The sequence below is a fragment of the Arvicanthis niloticus genome, chromosome 6 (assembly GCF_011762505.2).
Source record: "Arvicanthis niloticus isolate mArvNil1 chromosome 6, mArvNil1.pat.X, whole genome shotgun sequence".
Classification (NCBI taxonomy): domain Eukaryota; kingdom Metazoa; phylum Chordata; class Mammalia; order Rodentia; family Muridae; genus Arvicanthis; species Arvicanthis niloticus.
The window spans coordinates 63,877,497-63,896,514 of NC_047663.1; the positions used below are offsets into that span (position 1 = coordinate 63,877,497).

Sequence of the window (19,018 nt, forward strand, 5' to 3'; positions counted from 1 at the left end):
TCCATGGCAACAACCTGGGAGTTGAATGGTGTGAACCTCACCTCTTTTTCTTTCTACAGACTGGTTGGCAAGGCAGACCATTTAGGAGAATTTTCAAGGAAGTGAAAACAGAACTCTTTGCCACCTTGGTACCTCCTGGGCTTGCAGTAAAAACCTGTTTGTAGATTGCAGGGGTGGGGATGTGTGTGTGTGTGTGTGTGTGTGTGTGTGGTTGTGGAAGGTGATGGACAGGAGTAATGATAAATTTACTAATCCTCCACTCTTGAATGAAGCTCTCTCCCCAGTGGTTCTGAGGGGCCCACTATATTTGATGATGTTTAACTCCATGAGGGATATGGGAGTTGGGCAAGACTGGTGCAGGAGGAACAAGGTCCTTGGAAGCCTTCTGTTGCTATGATAAAAAACACTCTGACCATAATCGGTTTAGGAGAAGAAGGGTTTATCTGACTGACACTTCCAGATTACACTCATCTCTGAGGGAAGTCAGGGCAGGAACTCAAGCAGGATCTTGAAGCAGAACCATGAAGGAATGCTGTTTGCTGGCTCCCTCACAGCCTCATGTTCAACTAGCTTTCCTATACAACCCAGGAATTCCTGCTTAGGGAATGGTATTGCCCACAGTGGGCTGAGCCTTGTGACATCCATCTGAGACAATCCCACACAGACACACCCCAAGCCACTCTGATGTCATTAATCCTTCAATGAAGATGTCCTTCTCCGAAGACTCTAGGCTGTCAAGTTGATAGTGAAAGCTGACTAGAACACTTGAGTGTAGTTCAAAGTGCTGATGGGTGGGTATTCCCTTTGGGGAGTAGGAGGCTCATAAGATTCAGGAAGTTCCTGAAACTCACAGGCCAAGGAAGCTGAGGAAATTACAAGACTCACAAGTCTCCTCCTCAAGGTTACATAAGTAGTGACAGTAGATGGCAGAAACCGTCAGGTAGAACTGCCATCTGCGAGTCAGAGGCAATCGAAGCTGCCTGGTCTGCCATGACAGCTCGAGATGCCAGCTGTTGTTTAGCAGCCTTGGATGATGCAGCAATTTAGGGAAGCACCACTGTAAACTCAATCATGTGCCTCTGTGGCGTTGAGCTACAACAGAGCCACAGCTTGGGCATGAGCAGACCACGCTGGGTAGGAGGCCAAATACTCATTTCTGCGTGTAGTTAAGGTGGCCTGTCTTTTTAATCCTCAGGTTATGAATGGAGCTGTGGAGCTTACTGTGGTTCAGTGACTCCTGGTGTCTAACAGGTTAACTGGCAATGGCCAGTTCACAGTTATGACCTTGGACCAAATCAAGGGGTATGCTGGGATTTGAGATATATCTTGCTTTCCCATAAGGGTTCATGTAATTAAAGACTTGCTTAGTCCCCAGGGCAGTACTTTAGGAAAGTTCTTTTTTTGTTGTTTTGGCATGTGTATACATGTTTTTAGGAACATATGTGTTTGGCTGCATGCCTGTGATAGTGTGTGGAAGCCAGAGGTCAACCTCTCTACCTTGTTTTATGAGACAGGTCTTTCGCATTTTACCTGGACCCTACTGACCCGGCTAAGCTGACTGGTCAGTGAATGCTGAGATTCTTCTGTCTCTGCTTTCCCATCCCACGTTTACAAACCACATACACAGTATTTTTTTAAAAGATTTATTTTATTTTATTTAATGTATGTGATACACTGTATTCTTCAGACACACCAGAAGAGCCACCATGTGGTTGCTGGGAATTGAACTCAGGTCCTCTGTAAGAGCAGTCAGTGCTCTTAATCACTGAGCTGTTCCTCCAGCCCCATGCCCAGTATTTTTACATGGACTGTGAGGATTAAACTAAAGTCCCCATGTTTGTGTTTCTGTCTCCAGGTATGACATTGGTTATGGCATGGGCCAAGTGTTCCCATGTTCTTTTCATCTTAGTTCATGTATTGAAATAAGTGTGCATGGATTTGCAAAGAATCAAGGAAAGTTTATTCCAAGCCAAGCAATAGCACAGGTCAGCAGCATGCTGTCAAGAATAACCAGAGGCCACGTGGATGATGGAACTCATTATTGTTTGGGGCTTTGATTTACAAAGTTCAAGAGAAGGAGGAGTTTGATTGCTAGGAGCCTAGGGTGGTTTTCTATTTTTTTTAATATGATTAATTATGTATATTGTGTGAGTATGTGTATATGAGTGTGGTGCCCTGAAAGGCCATAAGAGTGTGTCAGATCCCCTAAAGATGAAATTACATAGGGTTGTGAGCTGCCCAACATGGGTGCTGAGACCTGAATGCAAGAAAAGCATGCACTCCTTACTGCCCAGCCATCTCCCCAGTATAAGGTTCTCTATTTTGATTGGCAGATTTTAAGTTATATAATCTATAATGTATGTCCTGTCTCATAATGCACCAGGTTTTAATCATATACATCCAATTACACATAGGCATAAGATGTTAAATAGAGTATTCTCCTTAAAAGTATATAAAAATGGTCAACCTGAGCCTATGGTCCTGTCTTTCCTTAGGAGTTTCAGTTTCACACACACACAAATCCCATTTGTCCTTAAGGAGATCTTCACCACACACACAGGACATCTTTATTCCTTGTCTTTACATGTAGTGGCTGCATGTCTCCTTACATATGACATGCTCAGATGAGTGACAAGACCATGCTTTTTCACAGGTACCCCAGTCACTTTGTCCTAGTCATCCAATCAGCCAAGGGATGACTAGAGATCACATTGGAGTCTCCATTACCTAACTCGTGTTCCAGTCTTCCCCTTCAGATCCCAGTGGAAACACAAACTATTATTTCTGCTGGTATCAAGCTTGGTCCCCAAAGAAGAGGGCCCCCGAAAAAACACATGATGTGCATCAGCTGTTTTTTCAAAGCACAAAACAGTGGAGAGCTTGTGGGTGTCCATAAGCAGGATGACTAGAACTGATACTGTGTTTTTGTTGACCCTAGTTTGGACTCAGTGAGGTCCCACATCCTTGAGATGGGTCAGGTGGATGATTTGGCAGGCTGGTGGACTGACTCTGGAAGTTCCTACCTAGGCTTCCAGTTAAGACTCTAGGTTCAGATTCCATGCAGTCCAGTTCGGTACAGTGGATGGTATGACTGATAAGAGGCAGGCGGGGGTGGGATGGGCGGTGGGGTGGGGGAGGTGTTTCACCCAAACTTTTACCAAGCAGTGGGCTTTCTGTGGGAGAGGAGAATGACAGCCACATGTGTGGCTTTCATTCTTAGCTGGCTTGCACTAGTCCCTTTCCTGTACAATCTCCCCCAACTGTTAGAAACTAAGGAGGAATTTTTGCATTATTTCTTGCTAAATTCTTAGCTTCTAACAGCCTGGGATCCGTTCCCCAACCCCACCCCTCCCCCACCCTGCTTTTCTGGCGCTGCGGAATTCTTGGGATGCTGTCCAAAGTGCTGACAAGTAGTTTTCTTATAAAAATTTCGACTTTGCCAAAAAGCTGTGCTGCATACACTCAGGGTCTAGGGCTGGGGTCCCAGTATGTAAGTGTTGGTAAAGAGAGGAGATCTCTGACCAGCCCAAGTCCCTTCCTTCCAGCAGTATGTCTTCTGGGAAGCGTTGTTTATCTTGGCTTTCCTTAAGCCTTTAGGATCCATGCACAACCAGGTGGACAGTCAGGGTCCAGATGGTAAGTACCACTTTCGAATGCTCAGCTAGGATGGCAGACAGACAGCAGAATCTGAACTCGTTCTATTTAGTGGTTGTCACTGTTATACACTGGCTGTGCGCCAGACACCACAATGTCCTCAGTGCACACTTTCTCAAGCACTTCTCGGTATCACTCAGTATGGCAGCCAGTGTTATTTTCTCTGTGTTGTAGCTAAGGAAGGGTACAACTTAAAAGACAGATGGCAGGCCTGTGAGACGGCTCAGCAGGCCAGGACGCTTGCTGCCAAAGCTGATAACCTGAGTTTGATCCCCAGAACCCACATAGTGGAAGGCAAACTCTTGCAGCCTGGCCTCTGACTTATGACCCCACCCACCATGGCACATGGATATCCCCTTCAAAATAAATACATGTAATTAATAAAACAAAGATAAATGGTTTGACTGAGTACAAGAGGTAAGGTTTTGTCTGGGGCTTTCCTGATGACACAGATCCCACAGTCAAACTATTAGGCTACTGTTATGGTTTGTCTATGCTCTGCCCAGGGAGTAGCACTATTAGAAGGTGTGGCCTTGTTGGAGGAAATGTGTCACTGTGGGGGTGGGCTTTAAGACCCTCATCCTAGCTTCCTGGAAGCCAGTATTCTGCTAGCAGTCTTCAGATGAAGATATAGAACTCTCAGCTTCTCCTGCACCATGCCTGCCTGGATGCTATCATGCTCCCACCTTGAAGATAATGGACTGAACCTCTGAACCTGTCCTTCTTAAAGTCCTCTATCATCATCATGAGATGTGATTTTAAGTCAGAGTCTTGCTTTCCCAGTGTGTTAGGGTATCCAAGGCAGGCTGTGGTGGGAGAACTGGGTCCTGATGATGCCAAGTAGCCTTGGTTTCTGTTGCTTATGTTCTTGCCCTTGCCTCTTGCCATCTGGTTATCTCTGGTGTTCACTGGTCTTGCTGTCTCTGACTGTGGCTTGTCCCTCCTGCAAGCCTGTATGTCAGTACTCCTGGGAGACCAGTCCTCTCCGGGAGAAATTTGGGTGTGGAGAGCTGGGGCACAGGGTCAGCTCCAGGGTGCAGATGGAAACCAGAAAGATCCTGTTCCTTGGTTCCTGTGTCCTGATGGCTCTGGTCGGGTCCCTCTTGGGCCAGGAATTTGAGCAGAAGTGGTGGTCTTACCTGTGCTCACAGGCATGTCTGCATTCCTGGGAGACCAGTGGTGTTTGGGTGTGGAGAGCTGTGGCACAGGATCAGCTCTAGGCGCAGTCAGGAACCAGAAGGAAGTATTATCTCCAGAACCAGGCAAGATGTCCTGACTCGAACCTCTGAACCTGTAAGCCAGCCATAATTAAATGTTGTTCTTATAAGAGTTGCCTTGGGTGCTCACTTCAGCAGCACATATACTAAAAAATAAAAAGAGTTGCCTTGGTCATGGTGTCTGTTCACAGCAGTAAAACCCTAACTAGGACAGCTAGCCACTGTGAGTAAGCCCAGGAATGGGTTCTAGACATGGACAGTCAGCATTCTGCTTGAATTGACCTAAAAAGAGCCACATGTGGTAGGTACATGGTTTTGAGGGGAAAGCATTTGCCACACAGGCATGAGGACCCGAGTTTGGATCCTTGGAACCCCTGTAAAGCTGGGTGCCGGTGGTGTTTCTGTGATCCCCACACTCTGAGAGATGAGAGGTGGAGACAGACTTCTGGAAGCTGTGGGCCAGCTGGCCTGTTGTATGCAGCAACGAACAAGCAAGAGATCCTGTCTTAAAAGATGTGGAAAGAGGGGACTGACACTCAGGTTGTCCCTTGACCTCCACATACACACTGTGGCATATGTGGGCCCATTTTCTCCCTTCCTCTCCCTCTCCCTCTCCCTCTCCCTCTCCCTCTCCCTCTCCCTCTCCCTCTCCCTCTCCCTCTCCCTCTCCCTCTCCCTCTCCCTCTCCCTCTCCCTCTCCCTCTCCCTCTCCCTCTCCCTCTCCCTCTCCCTCTCCCTCTCCCTCCTCCCTCCTCCCTCCTCCCTCCTCCCCCCTCCCCCTCCCCTTCCCCCCCTCCCCCTCCCCTTCTCTCTCTCTCTCTCTCTCTCCCTTCCTCTTTCTCTTTCTCTCTCTGTCTCCTGTCTCTGTTGATGTCACACACACACACACACACACACACACACACACACACGATTTTTAAAAATAGAACCAGCTCTCTCTGTAGATCTCTGAACTCCCCAGCCATGGATGTAATGGGTTGTCTCTCTTGCCTGTAACCAAGCCACCCTAGTTGAGCAAGTGAGCCCTCTATTATGGGACATAGCTTGAATCCACATGTGCAGTGTGAGAGAATTTTCCTGGGGAGATATGATATATATTCACACCTACTCACCCCAGAAAGGAAACCCACAAGGGACCAAAGTAACAACTACACCAAAGTCCAATTCGGTAAACCAATGCATTTTATTGGGGGGTTATTTTCAGGATTCTACTTGGTTCAAAAGCAGCTGCATCACTGCAACGTTCACTCCAATATGAGTAAAAAGCAATGAAAGCTACAACCTTAGAGCTCTCTGCACAGCTTGCATGCTGGGAATTTCCTCTCCCACAGCTCTGAGGGTCAGAGTCCCTTCCCCCGCCCCAGGCAGTTGTTTAAGACTTGGGTGGGGATAGGGGTAGGTGTGGGGGGCAGGGCCTCTCCTGACTCTTGCAGGGTTCAATGTTCCAGAACATATGTTGTTTATTCACATTCCGAGTCTCACGTATTTCCTCCCAACTTTTGGAAGAAAGGTTTAACTCATCAGAAACTCCTCTACACCAACATGGCAGGCCCAGAAGACCCTCAGTTTTAAGAGTGTGAGCTGGCTCCTCGTGACCGTTGCCTCTGATCATCTGATGCCGATTCACTTTCTGCCTTCCTCGTGAACATGTGGCTTTCTAAACAGGAACACGGGGTGGGAGAGCCCCAAGATAACTGCAAGAGAGAGCTTTGTTGCTGACATCCCCTTTGTCTTCATCAGGCACCCAATTTCTCTACCTTCAGCACGGATCTCACTCCACGGAGCACTTGAGCACCCATTGAGCATGTCACTTTCTTATTTGTGGAAATGTCAGGCACCAAAGGCCAAGTACCACTTAACATGTCAAGGAGCAGTGCGCCCGGCAGACGCCTTACACCTGAAAATCCACCTCCAGCTCTGCTGCATCTGAGAACTGAGGTAAGAGGTGCTGAGAGCAGTCAGATAGGAAGAGCAATCTGAGGATGGGCAAACCATCCATGCAGGTAGCCTTCCCTTCTCGCAGGTTATCATCCCCTACTCAATCCTTTCAGCCCAGCACTCTCTGTCTTCATTCACAGAACTCCAATATCCTAATGCCCTTCCTCATTTCCTCTCCGTCAATACTTCTTTGGCTTTCCCTTCAACTGTTCTGCCATGTCCTCCTTTGTCAAGAAACAATGTTCTGCCTCACTCTTTTGCCTCTTGCTCCCCTCTCCCACACATACATAGGCTATTCTGTGGGTTGGTGACCACAGGAGACCATAGATGGACTGTTCTCAGGAATGACCTCCCAGCATGGGAAGTTTCAATGATTTCTTTTTCCTCTCTTCCCCTCTCTCCTTCTCTCTCTCTCTCTCCCTCTCTCCCTCCCCCCTCTCTCTATCATATGTATGAGTATACAGGCAGGAAGATTAGAAGTTCTATCCCAGCACTTGGGAAGCAGAGGCAGGCAGATTTCTGAGTTCGAGGCCAGCCTGGTCTACAGAGTGAGTTTCAGGTCAGCCAAGGTTATACAGAGAAACCCTGTCTCGAAAAACCAAAAAAAAAAAAAAAAAAAAGATTAGAAGTTCAAAGCTATCCTTGAATTCTAACTCACCAATTTAGCCAGACTGGCTGTCCTGTAACTCCTAAGAAGTCCTAGTGCTGGGATTACAGACATACACTATGGAACCTAGCTTTTAGGTAGGTGCTTGGGATCAGAACTCAGGTCCCCATGCTTGCATGGTAGATATTTTACTGAATGAGCTGTCTCCCCAGCCCCAATTTCCCACCATGCCTGGATTATATGGTGCTGGCAATTGAACCCAGAGCTTCATGCAAGCTACTCTGCTAGCTGAGTTTTTTTTTTTTTTTTTCTTCCCTTCTCCCTCTTGGTCCAGCCCTGCTTGCTCTGGCCCAAAGGTTTTTATTTATTTATTATATGTAAGTATACTGTAGCTGTCTTCAGACACTCCATAAGAGGGCATCAGATCTCATTACGGATGGTTGTGAGCCACCATGTGGTTGCTGGGATTTGAACTCATGATCTCTGGAAGAGCAGTCAGTGCTCTTAACTGCTAAGCCATTTCACCAGCCCCACCAGCTGAGTTATAACCCTGGCTAACAGATATTATGGAATACCGTCATAGTTACTGTGTAATTGCTATGAAGAGATACTGTGACTAAGGCAATTTATAAAAGAAGCATTTAATTGGAGCCTTGATTACAGTTTGTGAGAGTGAGTCCATGATCACCATGACAGGGAACATGGTGGCAGGCAGGCAGGCATAGTGCAAGAGCAGTAATGGAGAGCTCACAACCCGATCTGCAGACAGCTGTCAGAGCCTGGAAGATTGGGCATGGCATAGGCTTTTGAAACTTCAAAGCCCACACTCAGTGACACATCTCTTCTAACAAGGCCATACCTCTTCTTCCCAAACAGTTCTACCAACTGGGACCAAATATTTAAATATAGAAGCCTATGGAGGAGGGTCATTCCCATTAAACTAAGTAAATTCTACATGTTGTGCTGGATATGACTCTCTAAAGCCACAGAGACACCAAGCAACTCTAGACTTTGTCCCGCACGAACTAATAACCACACTTCTTCATCCAATGAATGTCTATTGCAAGACAGAAGAGGTGGGAGGTGAGGCGGCATCAGTAGGCTGCTCTAGAGCCAGCTGTCCCGAGAGGCTCTGTGGAGTATTTTCTTCTGTTCTCTGGAATACTACAAGGAAAGATTTCACAGAGCCAGACCTCCACCTTCCCATCACCAGTGGGGAAGGTCTTCTTTTAACCAGCTGAGCCTAGTTCTTACTGGACTTGTGGGTGCCCCAGATACCATCCATCATCTGTTTGTCTGTTTCCACAGATATAGCAGGTGGCTACGGGTAGAGCCATGGAATGCCAAGCTTATCAGCAAGGGGCAGGGCACGAAGGATCCAGAATAGGGAACAATGACAAGATGTGACATTAAAGAGCTATTGGGTCCAGGGCTCACTCAGGCAAGTGCTTCTATCCATTGTTGGTTCTAGGCTCTGACAAGTTGTCAGAACTGTGGGATCCGGACATGTTCCCACTCTGGCTGGCGCCAGGCTTCAGCCTTTTTCTTCTCCTACCGAGGGACTCCTAGAAGGTATTCAAACTTCTTAGGGTCCATTACCTTAGTTGTATGACAGGCAAAAGGAGGGGCTCAAGTGTCTCTTGAAGGTACCTTCTGTCCTACAAGGACACAAGGACAGTGACACTTCTGTGACATCTTTGGGTTCCAAGTGTGATTAGGGAGACTGGAAAAGCCAATCAAATTACTGACATGATCTGCTTGTGTCTAAAGGACCCATCAACAGACTTCCTGCTTTCCATGTAGGAGTAAGAGTCTAAAATGGCCAGGTCTTCTGACTCCCCAGGAAAAGCTGAAAATCTGGCTGACTCTCATGTTTGCCTTCCATTTTTAAATTATTGACAACCCATTGTAAAAATTTAAAGCAGTGGGCAGAGCCTTGGGGTTCCCAAACTGAAGAAACTTTGTTCTGTGCTTACTGCACAGCCGAGCAATAGAAACTCCTGAGCCCCAGGCATCAGGTGTGCACGGGGTGAATGTAACTGTGCTATCACAGAGGGCTGGGGCAAGGGTTCACGTCGAGTGTGTAGGAGAGATTTCAGATAAGATATGGAGTGTGGTGCTTGTGGACATTCAACACGGACATATCATGTCTGTGTCGTTTTTAATTTGAGAAGACTAGAAGAAAGTTTGGAAACAGATGACCTTTAGGGTTGGTCCCAGCTCAAAGATCCTAAGATGATAAAAAGAAAGTACTCATTAATCAGACGGTGTGTTCAATAGCAGAAGACAGGGCTGTGTCCCCCAGCCTTGATTTTGTTTCTTCATTTAATACATATTGTACAGAAGGCATAAGATAAGATAATAGTGCCAGGACAATGGTACTTGAGGCAAAACTCAGGGCAGCGGAGAACCAGCAAGCATCTGCTGATTACATTCAGCATTTTCCATGGAATCAGCCCCCCCCCCCCCAACGTGGGTCTATCCATCTTCATTGTTAACTTGACTGGATCTAGAATCATGTAGAGCCCTGGGCCTCTCTGTGAGGGCTTCTTAAAAAGGAAACTAAGTTTCACTGAGGTGGGAAAATCCATTCTGAATGTGGATGGCACCATTCTGTGGTCTTTCGTCCTGGATTGGATAAGAAGCAGAATGTGAGCTGAGTTCCAGAGTGCATCTCTCTCTGCTTCCTGCTTTTGGATGCACCATGGCCAGCTGCTTCCTACGCCTGCTCCTGGGACTTCCCCACCATGATTGACTGTACCTTCAAACTCTAAGCCAGAGTAAACCTTTCTTTTCTTATGTTGCATTCACCAGGCATTTTGTTACAGCCTTGAAGGAAGCAACTGATACAGGTTTCTTTTCTTTTTTTTCTTTTCTTTTTTTTTTTTTCTTTTCTTTTCTTTTCTTTTCTTTTCTTTTTTTCCTGTCCACTGCAGTGAAAGCTGGAGAGAGAAGGGCATATATAGTCTATAATGACTGGCTGTAGGCAGGTTAAGTCTGAAGAAAGACATTTCTTGCTGAGAAGAGATTCCTCTTAGATCATGCTAGGTGCTTCCCCATCTGCTTTCTTTCTCTGATTCATTACTTTGTCTGCCCCTCAATTAGATGTAACTTTCAAACATGGCTGCTACAAACCATCTTTACCTTCAATGTTTGTGATTAAAGGTCTGTACTAAGGGGGGTGGGGGGGAGTGTCTTTATTCCAGCCAGAGGGATAAAGATGTGTCATTTCAGCCAGATCACACTGACCTATACCATCTTTGGATGTGATCCCTTGCCAGAGCGGCTATTTTGCTGGATTAAAATTCTTCTAGTCTTTAGAAGGAATGAGTCACTGGAGGTGGGCCTTGAGACTTCATAGGCTGCCCCTACTTTCTGTCTACTTGTTGATTCCTGATTGCAGATTGAATGTGATGAACTGCTTCACGCTCCTGATACCAAGGCTTCCCTGCCATGACAGACTCTGTCTTCCATCATGAGCCCAAACACACTTCCCTCCCTTAAGTTGCCTCTTATCAGGTATTTGGTCTCAGTGGCAAGGAAACCAGGTGATACAGGGACAGGGAAGTGTCGAGTCACCACTCAGACAGAAGGTTCAGATGCGGTCTTACTTTCTGTGAGGCATCATCATTCATGCACCCAGCTGTAGTGTTCAACAATGGTCACCAGCATCTTGGTTTGAGTCAAAACAAAGAAGCCACATATTAAGTGACTTCAAAAGCACTGGTAGAGGCATTGGGTACGTGACTTTAACAAAGTAATGAGGCCCCTGCTGTAGACGTCAGATACTATCTGCAGGCCTACTATCTGCCTCTTTAGCCTTTGGGTTGGTGGAAGGTAGGGGTCTGTTTTAAAACATGATTATAAATGGCTCTGAAGAGTCTAAATGGGCTGGATAGATATCTCTGCTGTTATGAGTATACACTAACATTGTGGAGGGCTGGAGTTTGGCACTTACTCTGGGTGACCTATAACCACCTGTAATTCTAGCTCCAGGGGACCCAGGGGAGTATATATATGAATTAAAGATATCCCAAGATAATCTGCCTCTGAACCTGTAACATTCCTATACTCCACAGTCACAGATACTCTGGTTAGTCTGTCAGTCAGTTGTCTATTAGTCAGTCAGGTGTGTGGAGTCTTTAACAAACACATAGTTTTTTCCTTCTAGTAATACCACTAAGTAAAAACTATCATTTCCATGCTCCTGCCTCATGGCAGTTATGGGGGGGAAGAGATGAAGACTTGGATGAGTGAGGACACTTCTGAGAGACTGCAGGAAATCAGGAGTCAGAGGAAGAAAGGAGAGGGGCCTGCCTGGGGAGGCGGAGACTTTTGTTCAGCCCTTTTGCCAACAACTCAGGGAAACACTCGGGCCACTATCCTCTGGAGCTCAGGGCAGAGTGGATTCCAGTCATAACTCTGTCACTCTGAAGCACTGATTAGAGGGTCAGCCATTGGATGTCTACAATCCCAACACTGGGTTTCAGAGACTGGCTGGGCCCTAGGCCAGCAAGAGATTGTGTCTCAAAAAGAAAGTGGATGCTCCTGAGGAATGCCACCTAACGCTGACTTCTACAGTTGTCTGAGTGAGAAACATCCTCCATAGGATTTGGTACTTGAATACTTAGTCCCCAGATGGTGGCGCTGTTTGGGGGAGGTTTAGGAGGTGTGGCCTTGGTGGAGGAAGTTTGTCAGTGGATGTGGGCTTTGAGATTAAAAGCCTCATGCTACACCTGATTCACTCTTTCTTCACGTTTGCTATTGAGGATGTGAGCTTTCAGTTTCTATTTCCTGCTCTGGACCCCATGGCTGCTTCCAGTTCCATTCCTCTCCACTAGAGTGGACTCCTATTCCCCTAGAACTATAAGCCAGAATAAACCTTTTCTCTCTCCCTTTCTTTCTTTCTTTCTTTCTTTCTTTCTTTCTTTCTCTTTCTTTCTTTCTTTCTTTCTTTCTTTCTTTCTTTCTTCTTTCTTTCTCTTTCTTTCTTTCTTTCTTTCTTTCTTTCTTTCTTTCTTTCTTTCTTTCTTTCTTTCTTTCTTTCTTTCTTTCTTTTAGATAGGGTTTCTCTGTGTATAGCCCTGGCTGTCCTGGAACTCCCTCTGTAGACCAGGCTGGTCTCGAACTTAGGCATAAAATTCTTCTTCTATAAATTGCCTTGGTCATGGTATTGTATCACAGCAGCAGAATATTAATCAATACAACCTTTGACCTACATCTACACATAATAAAAAAAAATAACTACACCATCCAAGCTGTGGCCCACCCTCCTTCATTGCAGGCAGTCAGGAGCTGCTCTGTTGCAGCTGTCATTCTCGTCAGGCTACCTATAATGATGGCTAGTCTCCCCTGCGCTTATAACTGTCTTTCCAGGTAGAGGAAAACCGCAGTCTAGTTCCTGAAATCTAATCTGAGGGGCAGAGGCTGTCAGGCAGGCGGTAAGATTCATGATAAAGTGTTAGTAGATGCAACACTTGTCTGGCTGACTGCGGCGGCAGAAGGTGACCTGGTGTCGCGTGCAGAGGGCTCTCCAGGGTGCGTGCACCACATACGTGCTTGGTTGGCGATGCGGTGTACCCCTGGCTAATGAATTCAGAGGAGCAAATGAACGCTTAGAGGAGACTGCTTCTACTTGGGTAGCTCCTGGAGAACCTTTCATTTATTTGAATCGTGTCTTAGATCTGCCCTCTGTGATCAAATTAATGAAGAGAATTGCACACACTAAGCCCCTTGGTGTGGGATAAAAAAGACATCAGGCTCAAAAGAAAGGAGGCGAGCGAGAAAGCAGCCAGTGCCTGAGGGGTTCCTGTGCCTTGCTGCCTGGCAGAAGCTTCACAGAGCCGGCTTCCTCTCTTTTCTGTCTAGGGAGGAGCGCCAGCAGTGAGGGAAGGTTGCCATCTCACGGAGCTCCACTGACAGGGCGGTAGATCTGTGTACAGGCCTCCCTAGGAGGACCTACCCTTTCTGCATACCCCAGTTCCTCCGGTCATCCAAATATTTTTATTCCTGGCTTATTTTTTTGGAGAAGGAAATGAGCTCCGCAGGAAGCTAGAAGTGAGGGAGGGCCTAGTTGGGTCAGGGCTGTGTCTGTGCAGCCGAGGATCCGTCACAGAAGTGATTCCAGTGAATGGCATGGTGTCTGGGGCCGTGGTTCAGTGGTAGAGCGCCTGTTTTGTATTCATAAAGTTCTGAGTTCAATCCACAGCCCTGGGGGGAAAGGAAGGAAGGGAAGGAGTGAGGGAGGGAGGGAGGGAGGAATGAAGGAAAAGCACAGAAAATAAAAACATAAATGGCACAGGTTTGTTTTTATAACAATAAAGAAGCAATCTGCCTCAGTAGTACCTACCTACAGCCCAGCTACCAAGGAAGCTGAGGCTCCTGGTCCGTCCTTCTCTTTTTGAGCTCTCCTGTTTTCCAGGAGCTTCATGAACTGGGACAAGACCAGGGTTCAAATCCCATCTCTATTTCTACCTAGCTGTGTGAGCTTACCTACCTGAATCTCAACCTTCTTTCTTACAAAATAGGGAATGAGCCCCTTGCACTTGTCAAGCTTGTAGTCGAGTTAAGACAACTAACAGTCCTGACTCCTTCGTATGAACCAGGGTGACTTTCCACTTGTGACTCTTAATGCCTGTGAATCTCTTTCGTAATTGAGACTACGTAGGTGTATAAGACAGGCATACAAGCAGACAGTTACAATGATAAAATGTACAGAAACCTAATTTTTTACATTAAAAATTATTCATTGTGTTTTGTGTGCGTGTGCATGTGCGTGTGTGTGTGTCCTGGGGACTGAGCTCAGGTTAACAGCCTTTTCACTGTTGAGCCATCTCACCAGTCCAAGAAACTTACTTTAAAACAATTCTTTGGTATTCGTATACTTTTATCATTGATTACAGACTAAATAAAATTTGCATACTAACGAGGTGGATAAACTTGTTTATCCTTACCTACATAGTTCATGTTGGGCTGTGTGTTTGTTCTTCAGAGCTGGCAGGTATTTTGGTTTTTTATCATCTGTTTTTTATCATCTGACTCACAAGGATACATGGTACAAATGACAGAAGCTGTGTTTAGAAGCCATTTCAGAAATAGTTGGGAATCCTGTTTAATCCCAAACCAGCATTCACTTAATGATTTTTTAATGAAGCTCAAGTCACAACCCAAACAGCAATTTTAAAACCAAACATTCTACTACAATACATCCCAAACACACACTGATTTGATACATGCTGAGGGATGACGGCAGAAAACACCGTCTTTGTTTTCCTGATTCCATCAGGATGTTTCTACAGGAACTGAAAACTTGGCATGGAGAGGAAGCCTTTAGGAGACTTGGAACATAACGCAGCCTTGAGTCTGGGCTGAGGTCAGTCAGGCAGTGTTCCTTAGTATCCAGCGGCTGAAGGCAAGTGAGCTGCAGAGGGCCTGGGTCGTGTGTTCCAGCCCCAAGGCTGCAGTGACATCACAGATTACAAACACAGACAGGCACTGCCACAGATGTCATGAATGCACTGCTGTGTGTCTTAACCTTCATTTTTATTTTATGTCTGTAAGGTGTTTTGCCTAACATGTTTGGTTTCGAATTAGTTTTTGGTTGTTATATATCCAGAAGTCTATACCATTTTTTTTTTTCTTTTCTCACAACTATCACAGTCAGTTGTATGACTCCACAAGGAGACATGACCCACTGTTTTAGCAGCTGTGGTCAGTATGAGGAGTAATGAGATTAATGAAATAAGTGCTGTTGATTATCTTCTTAGGACTGTTGCTGGTACCCTGGTTGCAGCTCCTGCTGGGTCCTAGGTGCCCCCCACTGCTCAGGCGACTCTAAAGGCAACAGAAAACTTTTCCCTCATCACTTCTGGTCAGGTGGTATGTTCGAGTGTGTATGCAAGTGTGTGTGTGTGTGTGTGTGTGTGTGTGTGTGTATGAGTGTGTATGCAAGTGTGTGTGTATATAGGCTTATTTGTGTGTGCAGGACAGAGAACAACCTCCAGTGTTGTTCCTCAGGAGTTGTCTACCTTATGTTTGTTGAGACAGGTTCTCTTACTGGCCTGGAACTTGACAAGAGGGCAAAGCTAGCTGGCCAGTGAACCCCAGGGGTCTGCATGTCTCTACCTCCTATAAATGCATGCCACCAAGCCTGGCTTTTTTTTTTTTTTTTTTCCACTTGGATTCTGGGGACTGTACTCAGGCCTTGTGTTTGCAGGGAAAGCACTTTATGGACTGAACCATCTTTCCAGCCCTCAGGTTGTTTTCCCACTCCATTTGCAAGTCTGCTTCTTATGTTTGGCGATAAAATCCCTCCTTCACGGCCCCTCCTATCCCCACTTCCAGCTGCAGTGAGCTGTGGGCATGGTTGTCTCTGGGTGAGCAAATAGGGTCCTCTGATGAGAGAGGAACTCTCAGAGCCTCCTGTACAATATCTGTGAACGAGGAAATGTCAAGGAACATGTTTTTCTCCTGGTAAATGTCCTGGGCCAACCTGGTCCTGTTTGATTTAAAGGCAGAAAGTGCTAATTAAGTACCTGAGAGAGCTCATCCTCTTACCAACTCCTGCTGCAGCCAAGGAGGGGATGTGTCAGCTCATCAAGGAGGGAAAGGCATGGGGTAGGGTTGTTGGTCCTTAGAAAGGACAGCTCTAGCAAGTCTAACTGAATCCTAGCTTGAGTCAAAATCTGGTGAATTCCAAGCCTGAAAAAAAACAACTAGATGCCACTGAATGTTAGAAATGATTTCATCTAAACTCTCTCAAGAGAGGGACCTGAGCTCAGTGAATCTACAGCTGGGAGTAGGGTAAGACCTGAGACTTTTTGGAGGTGGTGTGTGTGTGCGCGCGTGCGTGCGTGTGTGTGCGTGTGTGCGTGTGCATGTGTGTGGTGTGTATTGTGTGTGTGATGTGTAGTGTGTATGGTGTGTACGTATGATGCGTGTGTGTGGTGTGTGTATGTGTGGCATGTGTGTGTGGCATGTCTGTAGTGTGTGTGTGTGGTGTGTGTGTATAGGTACTGTGTGTGGTATGTGTGATGTGTGGTGTGTATGGTGTGTATGTGTGTGTGGTATGTAGTATGTGTGTGTGGTGTGTAGTATGTGTGTGTGTGGTGTGTGTGGCGTCTAGTATGTGTGTGTGTGTCGAGTGTGTGAGTGTGTCGAGTGTGTGTGTGTTGCACTCAGGGCGTTTTTTTCCTTTGCATTTCTGCTCCACCGTTGTTTGCTTTGTGCCACACTTGCACACCGTCTGCTCTGTTATTATCCTGGTTTTCTTAATACTTGAATCAATTCCATTTTTTATTCCTAAATAAATTAATTTTGAAAGGCAATTGCCATAAAGGGAGAGCAGGGATTGTTTGCCTCTGTCACAGGCAACTGCAGAAGTAAACGCTGTGAAAAGCAGTCAAATGTGAACAAGGCAGTCTTGTGTGGGGCTGAGGTTGTAGCTCAGCTGTAGACTGTCTGCCTGGCATGCACGGAGCCCTGGGCTTACTTCTTAGCACCGTATAAACTGGGTATCGAAGTGGAAACTTCCAGTGTTTCAGAAAGTTAGTTATGTCAAATGATGGTTTGCTAGGGCACACAGGTGAAAGGATGTCTTGCTAAAGCAAACACGGGAAAGATTGTTTTCCTGAAGCAGACACACAGGTGAAAGGATATTTGGTTATAGCAGACACGTGAAAGGACACTTGATGAAGGAGTATAAATATGATCCCACAGACGGTGGGAGACAAGCACTGAGCATTGGTTTGGTTTGATTTGCTTCCCCTCACTATTCTTCTCTAACAACATGAATGTATTGGTTTGCCTTATATAGCGTTGTCGAGCTCAATTTGTGATAACGCTGCCACTGAGAGAAGCTTGCTCAAGAACTGCTCGTGAGGTTCACTACAGCTGCCTGGTGTCTGCTTGCCAAAAGGACTGGACTGTAGCTGCTGGTTGTGCCTGGTGTCTGACTGCCTAGAGGACTGGCCTGCAGCTGCTGAACCGAATCTGGGGTTTGCTATGGGACTGAACTGCTGCCCAAGATCAAAGAACTATTGATGAACAGGTCCACTTCCCCCCATCCAAATAACTTTTCTCTTCCACTCCCTCTGCTAGATGAAGGGCTAGAGGAGAGGTTGAACCCTTATTAAAAGTAGGCTGCAAAAAAGAATGTCTGCCTCTAGGGTGTGATGGTGCACACCTGTAAGCCCTGAACTCAGGAGGTAGGATGCAGGAGGATCAGTTCAAGGTTGTCCTTGGCTATATGAGGCCCTGTATTAAAAGAAAAAAAACCTAACAGAGACACTCCTCTACACATGCAGAGATTTTGCTCTCACGGCTGGGAGAGCTGTGCTGTTGAACAGAATTTGGGAATAGTCAAAGGAGAAAATCTTCACAGCTATTTCTCACAGCACGAGCCACCAAACCAATCAGAAAGGGAAATTCGTGGGAAAGTTCCTAAAAGTAGAATCTGAGGCTCAGGAATCTTGCCTGTGCCATTTGGTAGTGCTGCTTGGTAACCGAGGAACGACAGTGTGTGTGTCACAGAAGTTGTCACAATCACTAAAGGAGACACATCTGGAAAGCCCTTTGTGTAACAGATGGCACAGAAGGCATTTAGCAGAGTTAGGCACTATAATTATTATGGTTAAAATGTAGTGGTCAAGGCATGGGGGTACAGGACTGTAATCAGGAGGCAGAGGCAGGAGGATATCTGCAAGTTCCAGGCCTGGACTGCATAGTGAGTATCAAGCCAGCCAGAGATGCATAGCAAGGCTCCGACAAAATAACTGACAAAGAAAGAAAGAAAAAAAGAAAGAAGAAAGAGAAAGAAAAGAAAGAGAGAAACAAAACAAAAAATCCAGGGGCTGGAGAGATGACTTAGTAGTTAAGAACACTTGCTGCCCTTGCAGAGGTTGGTTTTGTCTTTAGCATCCACATTGGGTGGCCCCAAGCTGCTTCAGGGAATCTGACACCCTCTTCTGGCCCCTGTGGGTACCTACACTTACCATATGCATACACAAACATACACACATACACATAATTTTAGAAAATTAATAAATATATTAAACAAAAATCCCATCCCGACCACATTACCACAAATAAAAAATAATCAGAGCCTGGGGGCATACACCTTGATTCCCAGCATTCAGGAGGCAGAAGCAGGTGGGTTTCTGAGTTTGAAGTCAGCCTAGTCTACAGAGCCAGTTCCAGAGCAGTCAGAGCTACATAGGGAAACCCTATCTTGAAGATAAATAAATAAATAAATGAATAAATAAACACCTGAAAGTATTATTTCAAATTTTATTTAGTTATTAGTTAGAGAAGGTCTTACTCTAAAGCTCAGGCTAGTTTGGACCTCACTATTTAACCTAGGCTGACCTTGAACTCAAAGCAATCCTCCTGCCTCAGGCTCTTGGGTGCTGGGATCGCAGGCAGGAAGAATTCAGCTGGTTTCAACCTTTGCATGTAAGGGGTCAGATAACAGATTTTTTTTTGCCTTCCTGTAGGTCTCTGTTGCAGCTACTCAGTTCTTCCTTACTAGCAAGAAGGCTGTCATAGAGGGTGGGTGTCTTAGTTAGGGTTTTACTGCTGTGAACAGACACCATGACCAAGGCAA

General features: G+C 46.0%; 1 long non-coding RNA gene across 1 annotated transcript in view; it reads left to right on the forward strand.

Moving 5' to 3' along the window:
• The window catches only part of LOC143442800 (uncharacterized), an 81,177-nt gene extending 62,398 nt beyond the window's left edge, over positions 1–18,779 (forward strand). Inside the window, exons 3-4 of the long non-coding RNA XR_013111293.1 lie at positions 6,612–6,809; positions 17,231–18,779. This is a non-coding gene — a long non-coding RNA (uncharacterized LOC143442800). The remainder of the gene's footprint in view (positions 1–6,611; positions 6,810–17,230) is intronic.
• The last annotated feature ends 239 nt before the right edge of the window (positions 18,780–19,018 follow it).